This window comes from Telmatherina bonti (assembly GCF_933228915.1).
Source record: "Telmatherina bonti genome assembly, chromosome: 4".
NCBI classification, from domain to species: domain Eukaryota; kingdom Metazoa; phylum Chordata; class Actinopteri; order Atheriniformes; family Telmatherinidae; genus Telmatherina; species Telmatherina bonti.
In genome coordinates, this window is record NC_136622.1 from 8,164,753 (window position 1) to 8,191,059 (window position 26,307).

The 26,307-nt window shown below is 44.9% G+C and overlaps 1 protein-coding gene across 4 annotated transcripts in view; it reads left to right on the top strand.

Moving 5' to 3' along the window:
* Positions 1-2,545: 2,545 nt before the first annotated feature.
* Positions 2,546-26,307, top strand: part of sulf2b (sulfatase 2b) — a 108,099-nt gene continuing 84,337 nt past the window's right edge. For all 4 annotated transcript variants that reach the window (XM_079239158.1, XM_079239157.1, XM_079239161.1 and 1 more), the window contains exon 1: positions 2,546-2,779. The gene's annotated coding sequence lies outside the window, so the exon portion shown is untranslated. The remainder of the gene's footprint in view (positions 2,780-26,307) is intronic.

Consider the following 26,307-nt stretch of genomic DNA (forward strand, 5'->3'; position numbering starts at 1 on the left):
AATCTTGCGTTGATTTTCTCTCCATAGATACTGAAATACTCTCTGAGCATCTTTATAGTTTATCATCAGCTTCAGTGTCAAAATCCTGATTAAATGAGTTGATGGTTAGTCCAAAAAAACTGACTGAAAACTGCATTTAAGACAAGGCTATCCCATATTATCTTAAGGTAAACTAGTGCTAGCATAGTGTATGTATGCGACATAACTTCACGCTAACATTAATTTTAGCTTTTCCTAATGATAATGGTTGTATTTACACAGAGACTAAATGTCTTGTAGAAATACTCAGCCAAATGTCAAAAAATTTAATGGATTACTAAGAGTTGTGACAAACTCACACAGGAAAAAACAACAAGGACAACAACAATAAGAACAAAACAAACTTTTTTTAATCCCATACTTCTCTAGAAACTTCGTCCATAGGACAAGGTATTGCAGTAGTTTACATACCACTACAATTGCACAAAACCTAGATATCGCAATAAAAAAAAAAAATAAAAGGAAATTCCTACAGTTTGAAAAACCTCTCAAAGATCGCGAACACGTTTTTACTCTCTCATGTCGGGGCGACGCGAGGAATTCTGGGGCCTATGAAACACTGACGTAGACCCCACCACATGATTGCAAACTTTAGATCTTTGTTTTATTTTGGCTTGAAGCTTTCATGGGAATAATAAAGATCTGTGTCTGATTTATGAAAAATGGGTAGAAGTGAAACATTTTCTTCTGCTCTCCTGCGCTCTACACACACAGCCACCACCCTGAGCGGCTGGCCATGTCGTCCATATTAAAAACCGCCACTGTCCCTGACCCACTTTCTCATCTACTGCTGAACAATAAAGGACACCAGAGCCCACACAATGTTGAAAATATAACAACACACACAGTAGAACCAATCACATGTGTTATGGTTTACATTTGAATATAATAATATATATTATATTATATAATATATAAATTTTAAAAAATGGTTTTAACTATAAAGAGGTCATTTAGTCCCCAGGCCAAATCTAGTTGCCGACCCCTTGATATAGAGTGATCAGACCATTTCCGGTAAAAATGGAGTGGTACAAAGCAAACAACAGCTAAATGTATAGTTTTACAATGAATTAGGAAGACAAATGAGGAAGAGGGGCTTTGAAAAGCCGTGGAAAATCCTCTGCAGTGAGTAGAAAAGGCTGAAATAACACCTTACAGAAGTTGGAACTCTTATCCTTAACATCAGGATAGTCTGCTAGACTCAGACCTAACCCGGCTCAGTTGTAGGCAGGTGTATCGATGCGGACTGAGATTGCGTTCACTCTGCATTTTGGTTAAACAAGCCAAACCTTTACAATGATATATCCCCATTCCCACCAAAGGTGGCGCTGCACTCGTATTTAGTAAAAGAGAGGAAAGGACCCGTGTGAAGTAGAAAAACGAAACTTGCCATTTTGGTTTTTATTGTGTCTTGTAAGTATACTGCAGAAATACACTGCAACAATGGACACAGTATGAATAACAGGCAAGGCAGAGGACCCTTAACACCATTGAGACCCACAATGCAACACTACGCCAAATAGAGGATGTGACTTTTTTGTAATCCACTTTCTGTATTTGATCCGCTGAAAACGGGCCGAGATCTGCGTTTGTAGGCGGTCTGAATCAGAATTTGTTTGGCACATTCAGATTTCCTCAAACGAAGTGGTCTTTCCAAGCAAACGGAGCAGTATTTGAATCAAAAAGGTTGATGTAAACGCGCCTTAAGAGAACTGCAACTTATGGTCAAAACGCTGTTTCATGGAAACACTGCAAATTGCAACAGTAATTTGTTGAAATTTTTACAAATATCACTTTTATTTTGCAAAAAACTGTAATGGAAACACAGTAACAGTTAATATCAACCTTCAAAGTGACTTATTGACTTATTAAACTGGTGTATTGACACTAGTTGACACTTGTGATCTACGTCTGGAATGATGTTTAAATTGTCAACAAGAGCGCGTCCAACCAGATTTAAGAGGTGCCCAGGGCCACCCTATCCCCCCCTCTAGCTTCGCCCCTGGTTATCACAAAGAAATAATCAGTCAAACTTTAATTTACTGACCTTTTCTGATAAAATTTTTTTATCTTTCTTTTCCTTTACTGTTATGTAAATGTAATTAATTTGACATGCTTGGTAGTTTGGCTCTGCTGAAGGAAAAGAAGATGCTCTGTTCACAGATCCTTGCAGAACCTCCAGGTTCTGCACCGTGAAGGTGCCACCAGGACGTTAGTTGTTCTGTGTTTGGTTGAGATGTTTCTGATCATCTCCCCTCTCCGCTTCTTTCCTCTTAAATCCCCCCCCTGCAGTATTTGTCTGATTTAGTCTCCTCTGCTGCAGGTTCTCCCCTCCGGCTCGGAGAGAGGGACTTCTGCGCTCCTCTATTGGCTGAGAGAGGAGACAGAGCCCCGCCTCCTCCTCTCTCTCTCCGCCTGAGAGGAGGAGGAAGAGGAGGAGGAGGAGGAGGGACTGGAGAGTGAAAGTGGAGAAGCGGGCGGACGACTTGCAACAGATGGCTTCGGCTGCGGTACCGAGCAGCTCCGGCACTCCGTTAGACTGAGAGGAAGAGGAGGAGAGGGAGGAAGACCCAGCTGACACTTCTTCTTCTGCAGACATGTCAGCGCGAGCACAAGTTGGGATTTGCTGAAAGGAGCAAAGAGTCGCATGGAGGAGAGAGTCTGATCTCCTCCTGCTCCGGGTGTCAGAGAGGAGAACACCTGCTGACAGCAGGAGGACCTGAAGGAGGCGACGCAGGAGGTTCGTGCACGAGCGTCTACGGGAGCGTGCGCGTGTTTTGTGTGTGCTTGTAAGGCTCAGTTATGCTCTACTTCTCTAACTGTGTGTGTGTGTGTGTGAGTGTGTGTGTGCGCGCGCGCGCGGGCAGCTTTGTTAACGTGTTTGCGCGCGCGTGTTAGTTTTTGAGGCCACGTTGTACTTGCTCTTGTTACACTGGTTTGCAGCGGCGTTTTTAAAGTGTGTGTGTGTGTGTGTGTTTGTTGCTTTATTGCTTCCTGCTTGTGGAGCACGTGGGAGTGTGTTGGAGCTGCGCAACACTGAGGTCAGTCAGGAGAAGGAAGGAAGGAAGGAGGGAGGAGGAAAGAGAGAGGGTGCGATGAATGGAGGGAGGGAGGAGAGGGGGACGAGGAAGGAAGGAAAGCTGGTCCACCCTCACATCTTTATATTTTAATAATAATTCCTGTGTTTGAATTTTTCCTGGCAAGGCAGCGACATGGGAGGGATGTTGATGTGGAAAGAGGAAATAAAATAAGTTGGAGGACCTGAAACCTGAGGAGGAAAACTCAGGTCAGAGTTTGTCCTGACGCCCCCTTCCCTTCCCTCCTCCCCATATTCCTTTGTCAACATCTGAATTATGAAAAACAAGCGGGAAGCAGTTGGATGGGACTGATCTCCTGAGAGCCAGGCTCTTTTCCAGTAACAGAAGATGCAGTTGGTGCTTTAAGATCTCATGTTTTGTACTGGTGAAAGGTCTGGACCAGTTCTCCTGTTCCACCATCAGGATGTGGTCCAGCATGGTGGAAGGTCTTCCCTGAAAGAGACGTTGTCTGGATGGGAGCAGATGTTTCAGCATTGATGGAGCTTCCCAGATGTGGAAGCTGCCCACGCCATCGGCACTAATGCAACCCCATCCCATCAGAGATGCAGGCTGATAACAAGCTGGATGCTCCCTCTCCTCTTTAGTCTGCAGGACACGCCGTCCATGCTGTCCACTAACTATTCCACATCTTCATCCAGGTTTCCACTCAGAACATTTTAGATGAGCTTTGGTCCAGAGAAGACGGCGTGTTTCTGGATCCTCTTCACATATGATGGAGCTTTAACCTGCATGTGTGGATTTCAGGATGAACTGTGTTCATGGAGTCCATCCACTGGTTTCCAGTCGAGTAAACTGTTTGAGGACCCCAAGATCACCAGCATTCAGTCTGACCTTTAGCCTTGTCCCATGCACACAGAGATTCCTCCTGATTCTCTGAATCATGTACAGTAGATGGTGGGATTTTCAAAGTAATATAGATTTTACATTAAGGACTACTTTTTTCTTGAACTTCTGTCCAACATCTGAGATACTCTTCCTCTGTGAAATGCTCCTTTTCTACCCAGTCATGTTACTGACCTGTTGCCATTTGACCTAACTGGTTGTCAGATTCTCCTCCAGTTTCCCTTGTTCCAGCTGTTTCAGGCTGGATGTTGCTTTATTCTACAGTTTAGTGACTGAACACCAACACATTGTCTTTGTAGTATTTCCAGAAATTTTCACTTTTCATCAAAAACGGTATTTGTTCTCCTCATTTCGGCGTCTGAAAGAGAAAACTGAATCCTTTCGGCCCACATTGAGTATTTGCTGTAGAACTTATTAAAAGACTAAATATTCATCATCTTAATATTAGTCTGTTTTCTGATGGAACAGACAAAGTCAGGGATTAAAATCAAAATCTAAGAATAACATCTGTAAAGATCATCTTTAAATGTGAAGGGAAGTCCAGGAGTGAAGGCTCCACACATCCCTTACCTGCTACTTATCTGAGATCTTTTCCCTCCTCCTGCCACTTCTACTAACTTATCTGGGACTCCCCCACGGCAGTCCCAGGCTAGCTGAGGGATGCATTACCTCCTATGTGCCAGAAACACCTCCCCAGAGACGTGTCCAGGAGGCATCCAAACCAGATATCCATACCACCGCATCTGGCTCTGTATGTGGAGGAGCAGTGGCTCTCCTCTGATCTCCTCCTGGATGGCTGAGCTTCTATCACTAAAGAAAAGCTCTGCCACTGTGTTCAGTCACTTGATCCTCCATCTTTTGGTCCCTATCCACAGCTAGTTACCGTAGATGAAAGTTGGAATGTAGATTGACGGTAAATGGAGCTCCATCGACGTCTGGCTGGAACTTCTTGACCTTGTTCACCAGTTCAGACTCCTCCACCAGATAGGGGAGGTTCCACATCTCAAGAACAGCTTCTGTAGCCGAGGATCGGACCAAGGTCACTGCTCTCCATCCAGCTAGCACCGCGCCGGACCCCTGTAGCCCCTCTTCTGGGTGGTAAACCGACGGATAGCTCTGGATCATCCAGCAGCATAGAAGGAATTCTCACTGTTTCTCCTGGTGTTTCTTTAAAATCGTCTTTGTGCTCCTCGTGTCGGATGAAACTGGAGAAATGGTCGGGTAAGAAACGATCAAGTAAATCTCCAGTCTGTCTCCTTTCGCCTTCCACGGAGACTTCACCCTTTTACAGGCGAAAGACGACCCTTTTCTTTTGGCATCAAGGAGTTCTTCTCATCTAACCATCCAAATGGCCCCTGAGGAGCTGCATGACCACTGCAGAGTGGCCTACCGTGGACGAGCGGCAGGGCTCGATGCCGGCGGGGGCTCTCAGGATGTGCTCTTTTAGTTCCCACCATCCTTTGCGCGTACAGAGCAGGTAAATGAGACCGACGGCTTCTTCACCACTGCTGGAACGGAAACACAAACACACCTCACACACTCAGAGCTGTTCGCCAGGTAACTAGATATAACGCCTCATCCCCTCCACACCGTTTCCATGACAACATGTAAGTGATGTGGAAGTTGAATGCTGGAACATCAGCGCCCCTCAGAGGCGGTAAAGGTCGCGGCATGTGCAACGAAAGAACTGAACTGTTTTTGGGGAAAAGTTCTGTTTCCTGCAGCTTCACCATGAAAAGCGCAGCAGATCGGTGTTTAGCAGGGAGATGTCGGCTGGCTGTCACTGCCGTCGACGGAAAAATCCGCGTCTTTAGCAGGAAAATATGAGGAGTTTGTGAGAACTGGAAGGGCCTGCAGGTGCAGATGAATGAGACCTGGCAGCCAGCGTCTCATTCTCACCCGATCAAAGACATGAAACGTCTTCATTCTGCTCACAGTTTAAAACTTCTGATGTAATATTCATAGCTGGTCCTGCTGCTCGCAGGCGCTGTCAGGAGAAGTGCTGATCGTACTGGGCAGCAGAAGAAGAAAGAGGAGGTGGAGGAGGTGCACCTCCAGCTTTTCCCGCAGTGAGGAACAGCTTGTCAGTGAGGCTGAGGAGATGAATCCAGTCTGAAAGAGTTGGGAAGGAGAAGATGGGTTTCTTCTTTTCTAAAAGAACAATTAAAATTGTTTTTCAACAATCTGGGTTTTCAACCATTATAAAAATAAAAGGGTGCTCCTCCAAGTTAAGTTTGTCTGAACTGTCCTTAAGTTCCCCCTCAGTCATCTCTTTATGGTTATGTTATGTTTTCTGGTTTGTTCGACAGTTGCGTAGATGAACGCCAGATCCAATATTCTTCCTTTGGACTTAAGCCTTGTCCACTTCAGCTTTTGTTTCCAGTCTTCACCAGTTTTTACTGTCAAGTATTAGACTTAGTAGGACTGGGCGATTAATCGGGTTTAAATCTCAGTACGATCTGGGTTTTCAACTATCATAGAAATAAAAGGGTGTGATTATTTTTCTCTCTGCAGTTTCCTCTCCTGCTGTCTTCAGCTGCTAATCGAGCGTCTCTGGCGTTGCAGCGCTGTGCTGTAAACTCCTCCCACAGCCGCTTTGCTTTCATTCAGACACTGTTGCCAACTTGGAGACTTTCTCGCTAAATCTGGAGACTTTTTTTGTTAAAAGCGACAAATCTAGCAGCTTTTACTGGAGTTATTAGAGACTTTTCTGGTGTTTTGACGACTGACTTGAAGACACATATTGTTCTGCAGTTACTGTAAGGAAGGAGCAGCGGGAGCCTCTCCCATCCTAAAGCACTCCCAGGCGGCCAGTCTCAGTCGGCTCCGGCTGCAGGTCAAAGTAGAATAACTGCAGTAGGTTGTGGAAGTTCACATAAACATAGTTTATACCGTTGACAACTGGCTGCATTATTTACCTATACATAGTTCGGCCACTTAAACACTGTAATGTCCCTCCGTTACGGGGCGTTACCATAGCAACGCGTTAACCAGCTGGTTCAGATCAGCTGTCCTTTAACAGGTGAATGAGAGAAACGCGCTGCAGCCTGACAGCGGTTGTTTGGTATAAAACGTACATCCAGACCAACGTAAAATAGTTCCTATACTTCATATTTAGCAAATGTTGTAAAAAAGAAATACAAATTTGTTTATAAAAGGTTTGCGTGGGACCTTGGTAAAAACGGATTAAACAACTCGGAACTGTGCATTAGACGTTATAATGCACGACACGGAGTCTAGAACACCACGACGTGCAGCGTTGTTTATAAATACTGGATAATTGTGTTAAATAATCAAGATCTCAATTTCAGTCAAAATAATCGTGATTATATTTTTTGTCATAATCGAGCAGCTCTACTCTACAGTCAGACTGTTGTCAGGTCTAAGCTGGACACTCTGATCCCTCAAACGGATCTGCATCCAGAACCATCCTCCATCAGCAACACAAGATTACCGTGGAAACGCTCATCAGGCTCCACAGACCAGAGTCCTGAAGTCACCTCTGACTTTACTCAGCAGAAAACAAGCCGCATGTTGACCCGGTCCAGAGTTCTGGAGGCGGTGCCGAGGCATCTGGGGCGGTCCATCACAGTGGAATCCAGGACTGAGAACGATCCGAGCTGCAGAGCTTTACTGGAAGAGGAACCTTCAGAACGGTTCTGTGACCGGCAGCAGATCGGTTGGTAACCAGGGTTCACCAACTCATCTTCCTGCAACCTGCGGGAATGAAGCTGGTTTCTGAGCAGATGACCCAGTTTTCAGCGAAGACGACACTTTTCGCTTCACTTTGGCTCGTCATGGTTTCCCTGCTCCTGTTGCATCATGTTTGTGCGATGAAGCGAGCTGCAACCCATCTGAGGGGCTGAAATGACGGCGCTGCAGAGCTTATTGATACTCTGTGTATTGATGGTTTGCTATTGATGTGAGTGTGTGTGTGTAATGAGCCTGCTGCCTGAAGCTGCTTATCCTCGTTATCCTTTGACCTGCTGACCTTTGTGTCTGTTATCAGCTGTGTCATGTGACTTTGTTGCAGTTTTACTGATTGTTGGAGGTTTTTTCTCCTGAAGCGAGTCATCCGGGGTGAAATCAAAAACCACAAAGTTAAAAACCATGAAGTTGGTGCTGATGCTTGTGTCGACTGTGATGGAAGTCTGTGTGTGTATATTTGTGTGTTTTGGATGATGTGACAGCAGGATAGCAGCAGCAGCATACAGGAGCTTCTCTCCAGGTTTACAGAACACAGGTATCAGATGCAACTCCTGCTCAGTGAAACATCCAGTCTGTCTGCAGGAAATGACAGTTTGTCCTCAGCAGGTATCGAGTTTTTCCCCAGTTTGTTAACTACCAGACCTGCCCTAATTCTCGGTGTGATAGATTCAACAAGGTGTTGGAAACTTTCCTCAGATATTTTTTTCCATATTGACATGATGCATCAGAAGCTTGAGAATCTCCCGTTCCGCCTAATCACCATGAGAATCTCCCGTTCCACCTCATCACCATGAGAATCTCCCGTTCCGCCTCATCACCATGAGAATCTCCCGTTCCACCTCATCATGATGAGAATCTCCAGTTCCGCCTCATCACCATGAGAATCTCCCGTTCCACCTCATCACCATGAGAATCTTCCGTTCCACCTCATCACCATGAGAATCTTCCGTTCCACCTCATCATGATGAGAATCTCCAGTTCCGCCTCATCACCATGAGAATCTTCCATTCCACCACATCATGATGAGAATCTCCCGTTCCACCTCATCACCATGAGAATCTCCCGTTCCACCTCATCACCATGAGAATCTTCCATTCCACCACATCATGATGAGAATCTCCCGTTCCACCTCATCATGATGAGAATCTTCCGTTCCGCCTCATCACCATGAGAATCTTCCGTTCCACCACATCATGATGAGAATCTCCAGTTCCGCCTCATCACCATGAGAATCTCCCGTTCCACCTCATCACCATGAGAATCTTCCATTCCACCACATCATGATGAGAATCTCCAGTTCCGCCTCATCACCATGAGAATCTTCCGTTCCACCACATCATGATGAGAATCTTCCGTTCCACCTCATCATGATGAGAATCTCCAGTTCCGCCTCATCACCATGAGAATCTTCCGTTCCACCACATCATGATGAGAATCTCCCGTTCCGCCACATCATGATGAGAATCTCCCGTTCCACCTCATCATGATGAGAATCTCCAGTTCCGCCTCATCACCATGAGAATCTTCCATTCCACCACATCATGATGAGAATCTTCCGTTCCACCTCATCATGATGAGAATCTCCAGTTCCGCCTCATCACCATGAGAATCTTCCGTTCCACCACATCATGATGAGAATCTCCCGTTCCGCCACATCATGATGAGAATCTCCCGTTCCACCTCATCATGATGAGAATCTCCAGTTCCGCCTCATCACCATGAGAATCTTCCATTCCACCACATCATGATGAGAATCTCCCGTTCCACCTCATCACCATGAGAATCTCCCGTTCCGCCTCATCACCATGAGAATCTTCCGTTCCACCACATCATGATGAGAATCTCCCGTTCCGCCACATCATGATGAGATTCTCCCGTTCCGCCACATCATGATGAGAATCTCCCGTTCCACCTCATCACCATGAGAATCTCCCGTTCCGCCTCATCACCATGAGAATCTCCCGTTCCGCCACATCATGATGAGAATCTCCCGTTCCGTTACATCATGATGAAAATCTCCCGTTCCACCTCATCACCATGAGAATCTCCCGTTCCGCCACATCATGATGAAAATCTCCCGTTCCGCCACATCATGATGAGAATCTCCCGTTCCACCTCATCATGATGAGAATCTCCCGTTCCACCACATCATGATGAGAATCTTCCGTTCCACCACATCATGATGAGAATCTCCCGTTCCACCACATCATGATGAGAATCTCCCGTTCCACCTCATCATGATGAGAATCTCCCGTTCCACCTCATCACCATGAGAATCTCCCGTTCCACCTCATCATGATGAGAATCTCTCGTTCCACCTCATCACCATGAGAATCTCCCGTTCCACCACATCATGATGAGAATCTCCCGTTCCACCACATCATGATGAGAATCTCCCATTCCGCCACATCATGATGAGAATCTCCCGTTCCACCTCATCACCATGAGAATCTCCCGTTCCACCTCATCATGATGAGAATCTCCCGTTCCACCACATCATGATGAGAATCTCCCGTTCCACCACATCATGATGAGAATCTCCCGTTCCACCACATCATGATGAGAATCTCCCGTTCCACCACATCATGATGAGAATCTCCCGTTCCACCTCATCATGATGAGAATCTCCCGTTCCACCACATCATGATGAGATTCTCCCGTTCCACCTCATCATGATGAGAATCTCCCGTTCCACCACATCATGATGAGAATCTCCCGTTCCACCTCATCATGATGAGAATCTCCCGTTCCACCACATCATGATGAGAATCTCCCGTTCCACCTCATCATGATGAAAATCTCCCGTTCCACCACATCATGATGAGAATCTCCCGTTCCACCACATCATGATGAGAATCTCCCGTTCCACCACATCATGATGAGAATCTCCCGTTCCGCCACATCATGATGAGAATCTCCCGTTCCACCTCATCATGATGAGAATCTCCCGTTCCACCTCATCATGATGAGAATCTCCCGTTCCACCACATCATGATGAGAATCTCCCGTTCCACCTCATCATGATGAGAATCTCCCGTTCCACCTCATCACCATGAGAATCTCCCGTTCCGCCACATCATGATGAGAATCTCCCGTTCCGCCACATCATGATGAGAATCTCCCGTTCCACCTCATCACCATGAGAATCTCCCGTTCCACCTCATCACCATGAGAATCTCCCGTTCCACCACATCATGATGAGAATCTCCCGTTCCACCTCATCATGATGAGAATCTCCCGTTCCACCTCATCATGATGAGAATCTCCCGTTCCACCTCATCACCATGAGAATCTCCCGTTCCACCTCATCACCATGAGAATCTCCCGTTCCACCACATCATGATGAGATTCTCCCGTTCCACCTCATCATGATGAGAATCTCCCGTTCCACCACATCATGATGAGAATCTCCCGTTCCACCTCATCATGATGAGAATCTCCCGTTCCGCCACATCATGATGAGAATCTCCCGTTCCGCCACATCATGATGAGAATCTCCCGTTCCGCCACATCACCATGAGAATCTCCCGTTCCACCACATCATGATGAGAATCTCCCGTTCCACCTCATCATGATGAGAATCTCCCGTTCCACCTCATCATGATGAGAATCTCCCGTTCCACCTCATCACCATGAGAATCTCCCGTTCCGCCACATCATGATGAGAATCTCCCGTTCCACCTCATCATGATGAGAATCTCCCGTTCCACCTCATCATGATGAGAATCTCCCGTTCCACCTCATCACCATGAGAATCTCCCGTTCCGCCACATCACCATGAGAATCTCCTGTTCCACCTCATCCCAAAGCTGCTCTGCTGGATGTAGATCTGGTGACTGTGGAGGCCGTTGGAGGACAGTGAACTCATCGTCATGGTGGAGATGATGTGAGCTTTGTGACATGGTGCATCATCCTGCTGTTGAACTGTAGAGATGGTTGTGTGTGAAAATCCCAGCAGATCGGCAGTTTCTGAAACACCAAAAACATGCTATCCTCAAAGTCCCTTAAATCCTCTGTCTTCCTCATCCTGATGCTCAGTTTGATCTTCAGCATGTCTACATGACTAAATGCTGCCATGTGATTGGCTGATTTAAATATCTGTACTAACAATCGGGTGAGAAGGTTGTGCTGATTAAGTGGACGGTGACCATGTGAGAAAAGACATGGTGCTGATCTCAGGTCTATTCCAGTAAAGCAGGGATCCTCAATCCTTGTCCTCGAGGCTGGGTGTCCTGCAGGCTTTCCAAGTTTACCTGCTGCAACACACCTGATTTAAATCAATGTATATTTTTCAGACTTGCACAGAGTTTGTCTAAGTCTGAGTCAGGTATGTTGCAGCAGGGACACTTGGAAAGCCTGCAGGACACTGGTCCTCGAGGACCAGGATTGAGGATCCCTGCTTTAAAGCCTGTGTGCGTGTTGGTTGGTCAGTAGGGGTGGAGAAACCCAAAGTAAAACCCGGCTTGTTTCTTTGCGATATTGACTTTACATGTGTTGATGCAATGATAACACGTCATCTATATAATGAAGCAACTTTCAGCAGATAAACGCCTTCTGGGTCACTAAACCATATTGTAAATAAATCAATCATAAACCAATGAGGTTTACTCATTTGAAAGGTTAAAAAGTCAAATCTCACACAGACACATTGACTTATTGTTTTTCATTATTCTCCTGAGTGTGTCTGCGTCAAGGTTGGCCAAGGTTGTTGCTCACAGCTGTGGAGGCGTCGCCCACTCGGAGCAAGGGCGTTTGTTCAGCTTAAAGCTCCAGAGTTTAACTGGCAACCTCAGCTCGGAAGCTAGGTCTGAGCCATGAAAGAGTCCAAGCGTCTGCTCATCGGTCCTCACAGAGCCAGACAGACATCAGCGGACAGAAACCACACACACACACCCGGCTGCCTCGCGTGCTTCAAGCCGCTGCTTTTCTAAATGAATCTGCATCAGAAGAGATGAAGCAAAGATGCAGAAGAAGAACGACAACGTGTTTACGGCCCAGACTCTGCTAGAAGCTCCAGAAATCCAGAATCAAGTAATCACAAACTGACTAATCACAAGAGAGTACTCCATGCAACTGTGCTGCAAGCAGGGGTGCTTGTCAGGTCTGGAAGAAGTTTACGTTGAGCATGTGGACCTACACGGAGAATACGGTGATGACGCCGTTTCCAATCTTACGCAGACACTAAATCCATTATAAAACTGAACATGGATGCGCTTTTAATCCCACATACCCATATTTGTCATGACCTTTTTCTGCGGTTTACATTTGTTTGAATGTTTTTTGTCCACAGCAATGAACATGACAAATTTGCAAGCTGCAGTATAGAAGTTACCACTAGGGGCAGTGTAGCGACCAAACTGGATGTAAGATCAGAGTCGACGGCAGTAAAGATGATGGAAAGCTTCTTAGACTGTTCAAGGCATCTTTTAAAAAAAACCCTTATGAGAGTCAGAAATGGTCAGAAACTGCTGTTTGGCTGCAGCAGAAATAAAGTTTGCAGACTTTGACAAGAAGTAGCGTCTGCCTTTTGTGTCTTGTGGTAAAAGTGGTTCTTGAGCCAAAAAAGGTGAAGAGATGATCTTTACATTCAGCTTCTGCAGTCTATGAATCATCATTTGAGGAAAGATCTTCTGTTCGATGTTTCAAAGTGTTAGAAATAACCTCTGAGTCACCTTCAGAAAGGTGTAGATGTGAATCAGAAGTGCGAGCAGGTGTGAGTTTCACATCGAACGTTTCAGCCGCTGCTGTTTTCAGCCGACCGGCTGCAGGCTTTTAAGCCAAACGGATTCATCCCAATCTGAGCTGCAGGAGAGAAGGAAGACATCGGCTGTTAGAGAGGAGAGGAGAAAGGAGGAAGACGAAAGAAGAAAAGAAGTGGGGAGAAAGGTGAGGATGAGGAGAGGAAACTACAGAAGCTCAGAAGCGTTTCATTGAAGCATGAAATGAGATTTGGAGGATTTTCACCCACACACACAGTAACACACACACACACACACACACAGAAGTCTGACCCTGTCACCTCCTCCTCCTCCTCATCCCCGTCACTCTTTGACCTGCTGGCGCCTCCGTGTGTGTGTGGAGGCGTCGCCCACTCGGAGCAAGGGCGTTTGTTCAGCTTAAAGCTCCAGAGTTTAACCGGCAACCTCAGCTCGGAAGCTAGGTCTGAGCCATGAAAGAGTCCAAGCGTCTGCTCATCGGTCCTCACAGAGCCAGACAGACATCAGCGGACAGAAACCACACACACACACCCGGCTGCCTCGCGTGTTTCAAGCCGCTGCTAAATGAATCTGCGTCAGAAGAGATGAAGCAAAGATGCAGAAGAAGAACGACAACATGACAAAAAGTAAAAGTGACAAAAACAAAGTCTGTGTGTGTTTGTGTGTGTGTGTGTGTGTGTGTGTCCTGCAGGTTACAATGAGTTCAAAGGTCAGCCGGCTGCGTTGCCATGGTATCGACCTTGGACTGAACGGGATCAGCTGACAATGATGTCATCGTTTTGCTTGGCTGAGACCAGAATCAAACCCTAGACGCTGACACACCAAACGTGTGTGTGTGAAGTGTGAGTGGAGCTCTGCTATCGGGATTTATGGACGTGTTTCCATTGAACCCGAGCTGCAGTTCTGATAAAAACTTTACAAACAGCTGGGCTGCATGTCAGACTGGAGGAATTTTAGAGCTTTGCTTCAGTTTGACTAAAAGCTTGACCAAAACTGTCTAATTCTGTGTTTTCAACCTCCTGCGGTGCATGTTTTAGATGTTTTAACACTTTGCCACCAACCTGGCTGAGGTGAATGGCTCCTTAAAGGCAAAAAAGTTAATAAAGAGGTCCCTTAGTCAGAATCAGGTGTGTTTGTGTAAGAAACCATCTAAAACACAGTGCAGCGGCACCACAGACAGATGACAATGGGAAGAGACAGGAAATGGATCTCCCAGTAGTTCTGCCTTTATGGATTGTTATTGTTTTACCCTCATTGACTCAAACTATTGTATTGTCAATAATGGTAAAAATGTAACTGATGCTAATACTACCGTAGGCTACTGAAGTCGACACTGGTTAGCTTAAACAGTGTGGTCATCTTCTTCACGCAGTGATTTATTGATCAATTTCAGTAGAGTTTGTCTACTATGTTGGTACCTTTAGTATCAACATGACATGGTTTAACCAGCACAGCCTGCACGGCCTACCTGAGTCCTGCTGCTGACCATGTCCATCCCTTTATGAGCACATTGTAGCATCTTCGGATGGAAACTTCCAGCAGGTTGATGCACCATGTCACAAAGCTCACATCATCTCCACCATGACGATGGGTTCACTGTCCTCCACCGGCCTCCACAGTCACCAGATCTACATCCAGCAGAGCAGCTTTGGTATGTGGTGGAATGGGAGATTCTCATGGTGATGGAGCAACTGTCAAGTTGTCTGACCGCTGTACGACTGGTGCCAGAGCTGAGATCGTCAGAACGATTTGTTTCCTGTGAGGGTTGGACTCTGCCAAGGCTGCTTATTTTCACCAATTCTGTTCATAACTTTTATGGACAAATTTCTAGGCTCAACTGAGGTGTTGAGGAAACCATGTTTGGTGGCCTCAGGATTGGGAAGGATGGAGCAGGAGATCTACAGGTGGACCAGTGCAGTGTCTGCAGTAATATGTATTCTATTCTGCATCGACTGTCCTGAATTTACCAGTCGACATACACTCCTACCCTCACATGTGATCACAAACTGTGTTCAGTGACCATACACCATTTATAAAAGATGGAAGGATCATCTGTGACGTCACCCATAGGTTTCTGAAGAACTGAATTGAAGCATGGTGGGCGGTTTCTACCGTCACCATCTTGGCAGGGGCATGAGTGTCGTCTCGTCCGGAAAATACAAATATGGGCAAAGAGGTGGAGCTGAAAGGGGGACTGACTGACATTGAGTGAACTCCGAGCTGCCTGTAGCTAAGAGCTAACCGAGCTAACCCGGAGATAACAGGAGATAACAGGAGCTAACCAGCTAACGGAGGTAAGCAGGCTCAATCTAAGTCACATTGCTAACCAGCTAAAAACCGCGGTTGTTCTACGTTCTTCTGACTTGAAGCGGGAGATCGGGTACCTGTCAATCAAAAGAAGACGTCCCTAAATATGCCAAACTTCGAGATCAAATTACTTTTAAACGGGCAAGTAAGTAAAAATTTTATTCCCTCAACAGTTGTCGTGAAGGTAAACCTGATCTATTAAATCAAAAATGGATTTTTGAACCAGGAAGAAGAAACTCAGAAGGCAAACATGGCTGAGAAAATGCAGGAAGGATTTCCTCGACCCGGCTCGGTTTATTTGCCTCCTCCCACTAAAACGCCGAGAGAAAATCGTTGGTGGAAAATAAATAAATAAATAAAGCCTGTGAATAAAAAAGCCTTGGATCACGCAAGCAGAAAAACCAGAAGGGGATGAGCCAAGACAGGGCGCCACTTACAAATCTTGCTAGCTCCCCAACCTTAGCTACCCCAGCTTTAATCCAGAGGAGGGAGGTCAAGAATGTGTCATGTCAACATGAGTGTGTTGGGTTGGGTCAGCGGGTTCTTATGTAGAGATGTAAAGAATAGCAGGAGCTCCTCTGTTTGGCAGTACCACAGTTTGTGCTCGGTCAGTGAAGCAGTCTTGTGTTTGTGTTTCCAGGCTCTGCTCTCGGCTTTATTGAAGCCGTTTAGTTTCCACTCAGCATCATTTTTTAATTTGCCATCTTGCTGAAGACTGGTCCGTGTTCAGACAGCTGTGTGTTCACATCAGCTCTTTGTACTCTGACATGAAGAATTCATGACAACAGGCCGACAACACACACACACATCTTCTGTCCTCTGGGGATTTCTAGAGGAGCTGGTCCATGAAGGACTTGGACTGCTGATGTAAACCAGTTCAACAGCTCCACTTTCATGACACTTTTACAATTTAGTTTTGTTGATGGGAATTAATTATACTTTATTTATTCTTCATCTTCACTCAGAAAATGAGAATCAGGACTTTTCTCCACGAGAGAGATCATAATTTTCAGAAACACTTTGTGTCTTGGCTCCATTAAACCTCAGACTGTCGAGATCTTCCTCCTCCAAATTCTTGATACTCCCAGTCAGTCCCAGAGCTGGTTCTCTCTGGTGGGATCAGCAGGAAAGGCCGCCTTCTGCAGGAAACAGCCTTTCATGATGAAGTCACTTATTTTGAACTGAACCTTCAGACTTATATACCGAACTGGACTTGACTGGCGCTCTGTCCGGTGTACCCTGCCTCTCACCTGGGTGCTACTGGGAATGCTGGAATCGAAATTTTAGATTGCAAACCAACATACAGGAAGTCCTCTGAGTTAACAGGCCGAGAACAATGACGTTGATTTAAAGCTGATGAAGCGGAAACAGCTGGTGCTTTTATAGGCCTGTCAGAATTGTGACTGTTGTGACACATATGTGCTGTAAAGTGCTGGGCTCCAAGTCCAAGCATGGAAGGAGATGTGCTGCACTAGACCTCTTCAAATTTGACCTTTTTCATCAAACATATGCAAACTGATATTTTTCCCATTCTCCAAGGTCTAACTTAAATAAATATACCAGTTATTTTGATCTTGGACCTTGGCTATGCCTGCCTCAAGAGCCATGTAGTTTTATTGTTGACGATTTTCAAAAACAATGCAAAATCTGGGATATTATGTCCTTGTTTTCATTGTAGCTTCCCAGAGGTTAAGGCTATGTCACTGACAGTTGTACCAAATGAAAGCAAATAAAATGTTCTTGCATATAGATGTTAACACATTTAATACCTGTGTAAATTTGAACTAATTTTAATGCATTAAAATTAGTTCAAATTTACACAGGCCAAGGTCCAAGATCAAATTAACTGGTATATTTATTTAAGTTAGACCTTGGAGAATGGGAAAAAATATCAGTTTGCATATGTTTGATGAAAAAGGTCAAATTTGAAGAGGTCTAGTGCTGCACACATCATAGTGATGAACAGTTTCCAGCTGTATTTGTTGGTTGGTTGGTTTAATGTGACTGTCACATCCTGAAGCAACGATAATGACCTTGAAAAGAATACCAGCCTGCTGCAGAAAAGTCAAATCGAACATGATTCCACCTGATTTTAAGCTTTCTAAGTAAATGTTTTAAGCTTTCTAAGTAAACGTCTTAATCAGAGCGCTGATGATGAGCAGCAGCAGATATCCGAAGCAGCTGGTAAACGTCTTCATCAGGATCCTCCAGAAGCCGCGGTATCACATAAACCTGAATCTGGGCCGAGGTCTGGATGGTCTAGATGGACGGAGGTTTGGATGGTCCAGATGGACGGAGGTCTGGATAGTCCAGATGGACGGAGGTGTGGATGGTCCAGATGGACGGAGGTGTGGATGGTCCAGATGGACGGAGGTGTGGATGGTCCAGATGGACGGCGGTGTGGATGGTCCAGATGGACGGCGGTGTTGATGGTCCAGATGGACGGAGGTGTGGATGGTCCAGATGGACGGCGGTGTGTATGGTCCAGATGGACGGAGGTGTGGATGGTCCAGATGGACGGAGGTGTGGATGGTCCAGATGGACGGAGGTGTGGATGGTCCAGATGGACGGCGGTGTGGATGGTCCAGATGGACGGAGGTGTGGATGGTCCATATGGACGGAGGTCTGGATGGTTACTGGATGTCCACCATGTAAACAAGGCTTCCATGTCAGCAGGTGGGTTGATGTTCGGGGCTGGAATAAGGAGGAGTAAGATGGCAGGACCCTTTATGGTGGTCTCTGATGGACCCGCCCAGCGTCTATCGGAGCATTTCCTGCTGTGGTATAAAAGAAGGAAGTGTTCCTTCTGCAGTAAACACAATGCTCCATCCCGGCTGTAAACCTCCAAACAGGAGCTTTGGTGAGAAGTTCTGGTCTCCTCAATGAGATTCAAGCAGAAACTATCCATGGACTCTGAGGTTCAATGATGAGTTTTTAAAGTGATATCAGACATGGAACTGGATCTTAAAACGTGTTTTCTTTTTTTTTTAAATAATTGTTTAATATGTAATGAAATGACAGGCGAACATTTTTAAACCTTTTCAAACTGTTTAACATTTTGAAACTGTTCTGCAGAATAATCTGCAACTCTGAATTTAGTGATTAGGAAAAAAATGTTTTCCATCATTAGAAGCTTTGTTCAATAAATCAGTTATTTCTATATAAACTTAGATAGTTTTTGATGATTAAAAATGCACTTTCTGTCATTCCCAGAATGAATTAACTACAAGAGCACATGTAGAATGAACTGGAACCCGGTGTTGTCAGGACTGCTTTGACTTGCCAACTAGATTTCCAGCTTTGCTCCTTATTCAGCTGTTAGAACTCGTAAAGTTGTTTTCTGGATCCTGAACCAACAGATTGCGACTGTAATGAACACCCCCACCTCCAGGGGGCGCTTGCTGCTCTTTCCAATCTGCAATTTGTTGCAAATACACCAGAGTTTCCTCCAAGGTTGTGTCAACACTGTGACTTTTCATCAGCGTCACATAAATCACCTCATAAATCTCCCACAACTTAATTGTCCTTTTCACTTTGTTTCATTTGGACAGAAGGTCGCTGAGCCGGACTTTTTATTTATCTGAGAAGAGCTCTGATTGGTGTTCACCTGCCTTGTGCTGTTGCATGATGAAGCCCTCCCCTTCCTCACCCTTGCTGAGGCAGAATTGATGACATTGGTAATCGTTATAGACTGCCTCTTCAGAGCAGCTGACCTTCGCCGAGAGCCGAGGCGGGGAAAGGGGGGGAGAGGCGGAGGGAAGGAAGGAGAGGGAGAAATTTCAGTTTTTAATGAATGTAAATTCTTCACAGAGCAGATTTAAACCATGTTTGTCTCTGCAGCAGTGGAGAAGTCAAACTAACTGCAGGATGTGCTTCGTTACTTTCTTCCATAACATCCACAAGCCGTTGTTAAAACCTGCTCAAAGTCCAGGCTTCAGCGTCAGGTCAAAGGTCTCTGGGATAAAGAGCTTTCAATTTGTCTTCATCCCCTCAAACTGCATGGTTACTCCTGTGAAACGCTGTGACATTTTTAAGCTGAACCAACCTTATTTTGTGCGCTGGATCAGTGAACATGCCTGCACATTTTCCATATGATTCAGTTCTGATTCAGAACCAAATCTGGAACTTGCTGCTGTTCATGGCCTAAAAATCCACTTCCAAGTGGTTCCAGCTCTGGTTTAGGTCTGGTGCTAGAGCTGGTTTGGAGTTGGTTCATACTGGTTTGGTTCTCCTCAGGCAGAGAAACACACCATTACAACACTTCTCTTCCTATGTATTCTGAACTAGAGAATTTATTTTCAAGTCAATTTTCTAGCAAATGTTTTAACGTCTCATGTCTGGTTTTTAAGCAGCAGCTGATGGTTGTGCTTGTTTTCTGCATCGTATGCTGAATGGCAACGGTGTGAATGCAAACAGGACGTCACCGGAGAGAGAACGTTGCGTTGGACGTGACTTACCGCAACACGTCTGATATCTGGTCGCCTCTCCTGCTGCTCATACTTGACAGGTTCGGGTGAAAACCCCAACTGGTTTTAAGACCAATGTAAAAATAAGAGAAAACACAAGACTAAATACATTTATTGCTGCTTCATTGGTTTATTTTTGGTAAACAAACTGTTTCAGGTCCTGACCAATTAATGAGCTGGATTTTCTTCTTCCTGATCAGCAGTCAGGAGAAAAAAGTAGGACAGAATATACCCACATTATGTGTTGAATATAAACACGGTGGATATCTTCAGAAGAGACCAGATCCAATCAGGACTGATTCAGTGGTGTGTCAAGGTGAGATGAGTAAATAAGTATGTCCATTTTAAACATCACTGCCCAGGTTCTCCTATACATGCTTTATGATGGTTGTTTGACATTACATCCACCAGATGGCAGTGTAGAGTTCAGAGTTCTGACAGTTTCAACAGCAAACATGGTGGCGATGGTGTACGTTTTCAGAAATAAGAATAAACAGTACACTGCTGTGTTTGTGTAGCAACAAATGTTCTGGCTTCTTCTTTGTTCTATTTGCTGGTTGCGTGTCGGCTATGCTGCACAACACTGCCCCCATGGCTTCCAGTGGTACTGTGCTGCTTGCTACACCTGTGCTCTCTGAAATACAAATGACATGAACAGAGATGACTGACAGAAGGTGCTGCTCGTGTATTTACTCGTATTTATCTTGAGTATAAACAAAGCCATACTATGCACGTCTGATCGAACCCTCTGGAAGGAGGTAAAATATGCATTCTGTGCCAGTCATCCTAAAATCTACCAAAGCTAAGCATGTTAAAGCTAACAATGGATCATGTTTTTTGACAGTGTGAACTTGAAAACCTTCATCTGTCAGGCTAATGCTGCTAACTAGAGAGAATAATGAACCATTAACATACTGGCTGCCAGCTATAGCAGGGAACTCCATGTTGTCAGTGTTTTGGAACATTTTGGCTCAACTTTCAGAAATGCAGAATGTTGTCGATGTGGAGGGCCAGTTTTGCTGGGTGTGTGCTCTGAGAGCACATTTTGGGGACATTTTGACTAGCGTGCTTGGCCAAGTTGGCTTTCCATATGCAGAAAGTGCAAAAGACGTCCAAAGACGTTATTTGACAACTTTGGTCAATCTGAGATGAAAATCAACAACTGGCACAAATAAAAAAAACAAACATTTCTGCTATGTGTAGTTTTAAAAAAAAAGGTTTGCATATGAATACAACCTTCCTTTCGTTCATAGTGATGATCACAGACCAGGAAGACCAGTGTTTGTCTCATTTCCCAGCAGTAGGTCACAGTTTCTGCCATCTAGTGGTCAAGTTGGGGATGGCATCCACGTAAAACTCCATCTCCCCTCTGACAAACTGCACCTACATCTGTTGACTAAAATATGTGTGAATGGGAAAACATGCAGCTGCACGAAGAAGATTGTCTTCATCAGTGATTTCCATCTGGGAGAAACCACTCTAATGGTTCTTCATCTATCCTGAATTTTTTTCTGCTTCATGAAGTTTGATGCTTTATATCTGAAATGTATTACGTGTGTCACCTTTTACATCAGCTGTGATGTAAAAAGTCTGCACGTTTCTGGAATTTGTCAAGTCTCGAGACTGCAGCAGATGTTGCCGATCATGCTCTGATCTGTTGGCTTGAAGTAAGACAGAAGTTTCACATGATCTCATGACGAAACGCTCACAAAGAGTGAGAAGCAAATTCAACTCTCCAGCACTGTCTCCAGGAGACGGACTGATTAGGCCACTGTCGTGTGTTTTAATGTGTGTGTGTGTGTGTGTGTGTGTCTGCAGGGCTCCATTAGCAGTGACATGCTGGGTAGAAATGGAGCAGGGTGATTCAGACTGACAGAACAGGGTGAAGAAAAGCAACAGGAGGAAGTGAAGTGAGCTTCAGATGAAGGTCATGTATGATTTTCGTGTCCCGGGGGGAAAACTTGTTTGTGGTCGTGAAGACGGTTACTGCGTTCGTGAAGACTGACACCATCCCAAAATAATCTCCCCATCTTCACCTCTAAAAGCAATGAAACACCCAAAGAGTGAATGCTTGTCAAGTGCATGTCCTGCAAGCTTCTTCAGAATCAACATCTGGATTGACCCAAATTCAGCCTTTCTACAGACAGGAAGCAGTTTGATTTCCTCCTGCTGAGAAAGTTTCCCAGAGATCCCAGAACTGAAGAAAATTCCTTTTCTTTTGTCTCCTGGCAGGAGTCCCCCTTAACACCTGAAATACATGCATATATTGCTTCAGCCTAGGAGAGAATGTGTTTGTCGGTTTATCTGTCTGTTTGCAACTTTACACAAAAATCACTGAATGGATTGTGATGATTTCCCCATTATGGGTCCAACTGGGTCTAACTCCATTAAAAGTTGGAAAAGATCTGGATTATCGTTTGAATCCAGGAATTTTTTAGAAGGATTCTTTCTTATTTCAAGACAGGGACATTTTCAGTATATCTGCACATGACTCACCAATAAGTGGTCAGAAAATCCAGAAGATGTTTTTACAAGATGTCAAAGTCAGATCTGGATCCCGGCAACGTTCTGGATACGAACATCCAGAATAGGAACAACTTTCCATCACTAAACGAGATGAAATGAAGACATAAACATGCAACAAACACAACAATATAGCAAAGACACTGTGGATTCCTGATGAATGTGTCTGGAATCTGGCAGTGGATCCATATGAAATGAATGTTGGACCAGAAGATCGGCTGGAAATGAGCTGCTTGGCAGAGGTCTGCGCTCTCTGAGTGCTTTTCTAGTTGATAATGCATCACGTTTAGATAATAACCATTTATAATTTAGGCAGGAATTAGTTTGTGCACGAGGTTCTGGAGATGCTCCTGGTGAGCTGTGTTCAAGTTTACGAAGCTAGAGGACATGGTGTAAAACTGTTTCATCGCTGCTTGGAGACACCGCTTAGACCAGAGTTAATCAATTCGGTTCTACATGGCCCGTAATCCAGCGGTGCAGGCATTGAATGGTCTTCGCTTAGCAGAATATTTTGGGGTTTGTTGTCTTTGCAGGATCACAGGCTTCAGACCAGAACCGAGCAACAGGGAGGAGCTTTTCCAATGTGTTTATTTGGCATATGGTAAAAAAATGGATGGATTTTCTAATGAAACAAACACAAAGCAATCGAACAGAGAGCTGCACCAACGAAGAAATGAGGAATTTAAGTTGCAGCAGCTGAAAACAACAGATGTGAATACACCAGAGAGGGAACTAGCAGGAACACTCACACCCTTCCTATTTACTTCTATCTACTTTTTACACAAACATCCACTGATTTCAGAAGAATCTGTGGTCTCTAAGATCATACATTTTTTGTTTTTCTGACTAAAGATAGTGAGGAAACATCTCTATTTGTTTGTTAGACCGTTACATGAGACATTTGTTAAAAGAAAATCTGGTAAATGTAAAAGGGTTAGCATATCGCTGGTGTCTTATTGCAGTTCTGTGTTTACGGCCCAGACTCTGCTAGAAGCTCCAGAAATCCAGAATCAAGTAATCACAAACTGACTAATCACAAGAGAGTACTCCATGCAACTGTGCTGCAAGCAGGGGTGCTTGTCAGGTCTGGAAGAAGTTTACGTTGAGCATGTGGACCTACACGGAGAATACGGTGATGACGCTGTTTCCAATCTTACGCAGACACTAAATCCATTATAAAACTGAACATGGATGCGCTTTTAATCCCACATACCCATATTTGTCATGACCTTTTTCTGCGGTTTACATTTGTTTGAATGTTTTTTGTCCACAGCAATGAACATGACAAATTTGCAAGCTGCAGTATAGAAGTTACCACTAGGGGCAGTGTAGCGACCAAACTGGATGTAAGATCAGAGTCGACGGCAGTAAAGATGATGGAAAGCTTCTTAGACTGTTCAAGGCATCTTTTTAAAAAAAAAACCCTTATGAGAGTCAGAAATGGTCAGAAACTGCTGTTTGGCTGCAGCAGAAATAAAGTTTGCAGACTTTGACAAGAAGTAGCGTCTGCCTTTTGTGTCTTGTGGTAAAAGTGGTTCTTGAGCCAAAAAAGGTGAAGAGATGATCTTTACATTCAGCTTCTGCAGTCTATGAATCATCATTTGAGGAAAGATCTTCTGTTCGATGTTTCAAAGTGTTAGAAATAACCTCTGAGTCACCTTCAGAAAGGTGTAGATGTGAATCAGAAGTGCGAGCAGGTGTGAGTTTCACATCGAACGTTTCAGCCGCTGCTGTTTTCAGCCGACCGGCTGCAGGCTTTTAAGCCAAACGGATTCATCCCAATCTGAGCTGCAGGAGAGAAGGAAGACATCGGCTGTTAGAGAGGAGAGGAGAAAGGAGGAAGACGAAAGAAGAAAAGAAGTGGGGAGAAAGGTGAGGATGAGGAGAGGAAACTACAGAAGCTCAGAAGCGTTTCATTGAAGCATGAAATGAGATTTGGAGGATTTTCACCCACACACACAGTAACACACACACACACACACACAGAAGTCTGACCCTGTCACCTCCTCCTCCTCCTCATCCCCGTCACTCTTTGACCTGCTGGCGCCTCCGTGTGTGTGTGGAGGCGTCAGTGCAGCATCCATCAATACCAAGCAGAAACTGGAGAGTCTCTCTGATCCCTTCTAGTCGAGGGAACTCGGCGATGCTTCCTGTCAGAGTTCCTGATGTTTTCCAACGTCCATGTGGGTCCTGCCTTCACCGCTTTCAGATTTTCACCTAACAGCTTCTGTTTAATGCACTTTTTAACCCGTTTTCAAGTCGTACTACAGCTCATCGTCAGCTGGGATGTGAGGAAAACCAGAAGCTCTGGATTCAGCTTTACTTTGTGTGATGGAATGTATTTTACATTAGTTAATCATTTTGGACAGGTTATTGTATCATGCTGACAAGTTTCTACTTTATTGCTGCTAATATTGACATGAAGGAGATGTCGATGCACACCATGCATCACGGATGCAATCTCCTGAAAGATGCATTCACGTCTGCTCTTTTCCCAACGTTGCTTCAGTTTATTGGAGTTTTTGGCAGACTTTAGTGAAGAGGTAGTCCAGTGGTTGCACTTTGGGGATTGGGCTGGAAGACTCAAATGAAAGCCCCTGGATTAACAAAGGAAAACCGCTGTGGGCCCCTGAGCAAGGCCCTTAACCCCTAAATGCTCTCCGGTCTTTGTAAAACAGCAGTGTCCTAACCCAGATAGGATGGGCTAATAAAGAGACAGTTTTCCACATTTGGGGTTGTTTAAGCCTAATTTTTGACCATGGTGGCATAGTGGTCTCACAACAAGAAGGCGAGTTTGAGCCTCGGCTTGGGGGAAGTTTGAACGGTGGCCTTTCTGTGTGGAGTTGGCAAGTTCTTTACATGTATGCATGGGTTCTCTCCGGGTACTCTGGCTTCTTCCCTCCATCCAAAGACATGTATGTTGGGTTATGTGGTCTCTGAATTCTCCCTAGGAGTGAGCTTGTGTGTTTTATTGGTCTCTCCGTGATGGCCCTGCGATGGACTGGTGACCAATCCAGGATGCAGGCTGCCTTTTACTCGCTATCCGATCACTGGGATTGTCTCCAGCTTCCCTGTGACCCTGAATTGAACTAAGAAGCATAGAAAATGAATTAAACATTTTTTCTGCAGCTCTCTGAAGGTCCCACTACAGCATTTAAACCCGAATGTGGTCTGAGTTTGACTGGATCATGTCAGCACCATGATGCTGCGTGAGACCTCAGACAGATGGACACACATCTCTGAAATACTTTGGTGTCTAGAGGAGTTTATGGTCTACTCAAGGACTGAAAGGTGTCCCGGTCCTGTATCTGCAGGACAAGCCCAGATCATCACCCCTCCACCACCGTGCTGCCAGTTGCCACAAGGTTTTTGTCCGGATTTGCTGTTTATTCTGCATTCTGACCAGACATCTCTTTGGTTGTGGTCTGTGTAAAGGACATTGTTCCAGAAGTCTTGTGGTTTAGTTCAAATGCAGCTTTACCAGCTTTAGGGCTGGGATATACTTCCTGTATCTGGTTGCGTACATGACAACGTTCTGCTACATCTATATATATATATATATATATATATATATATATATATATATATATATATATATATATATAT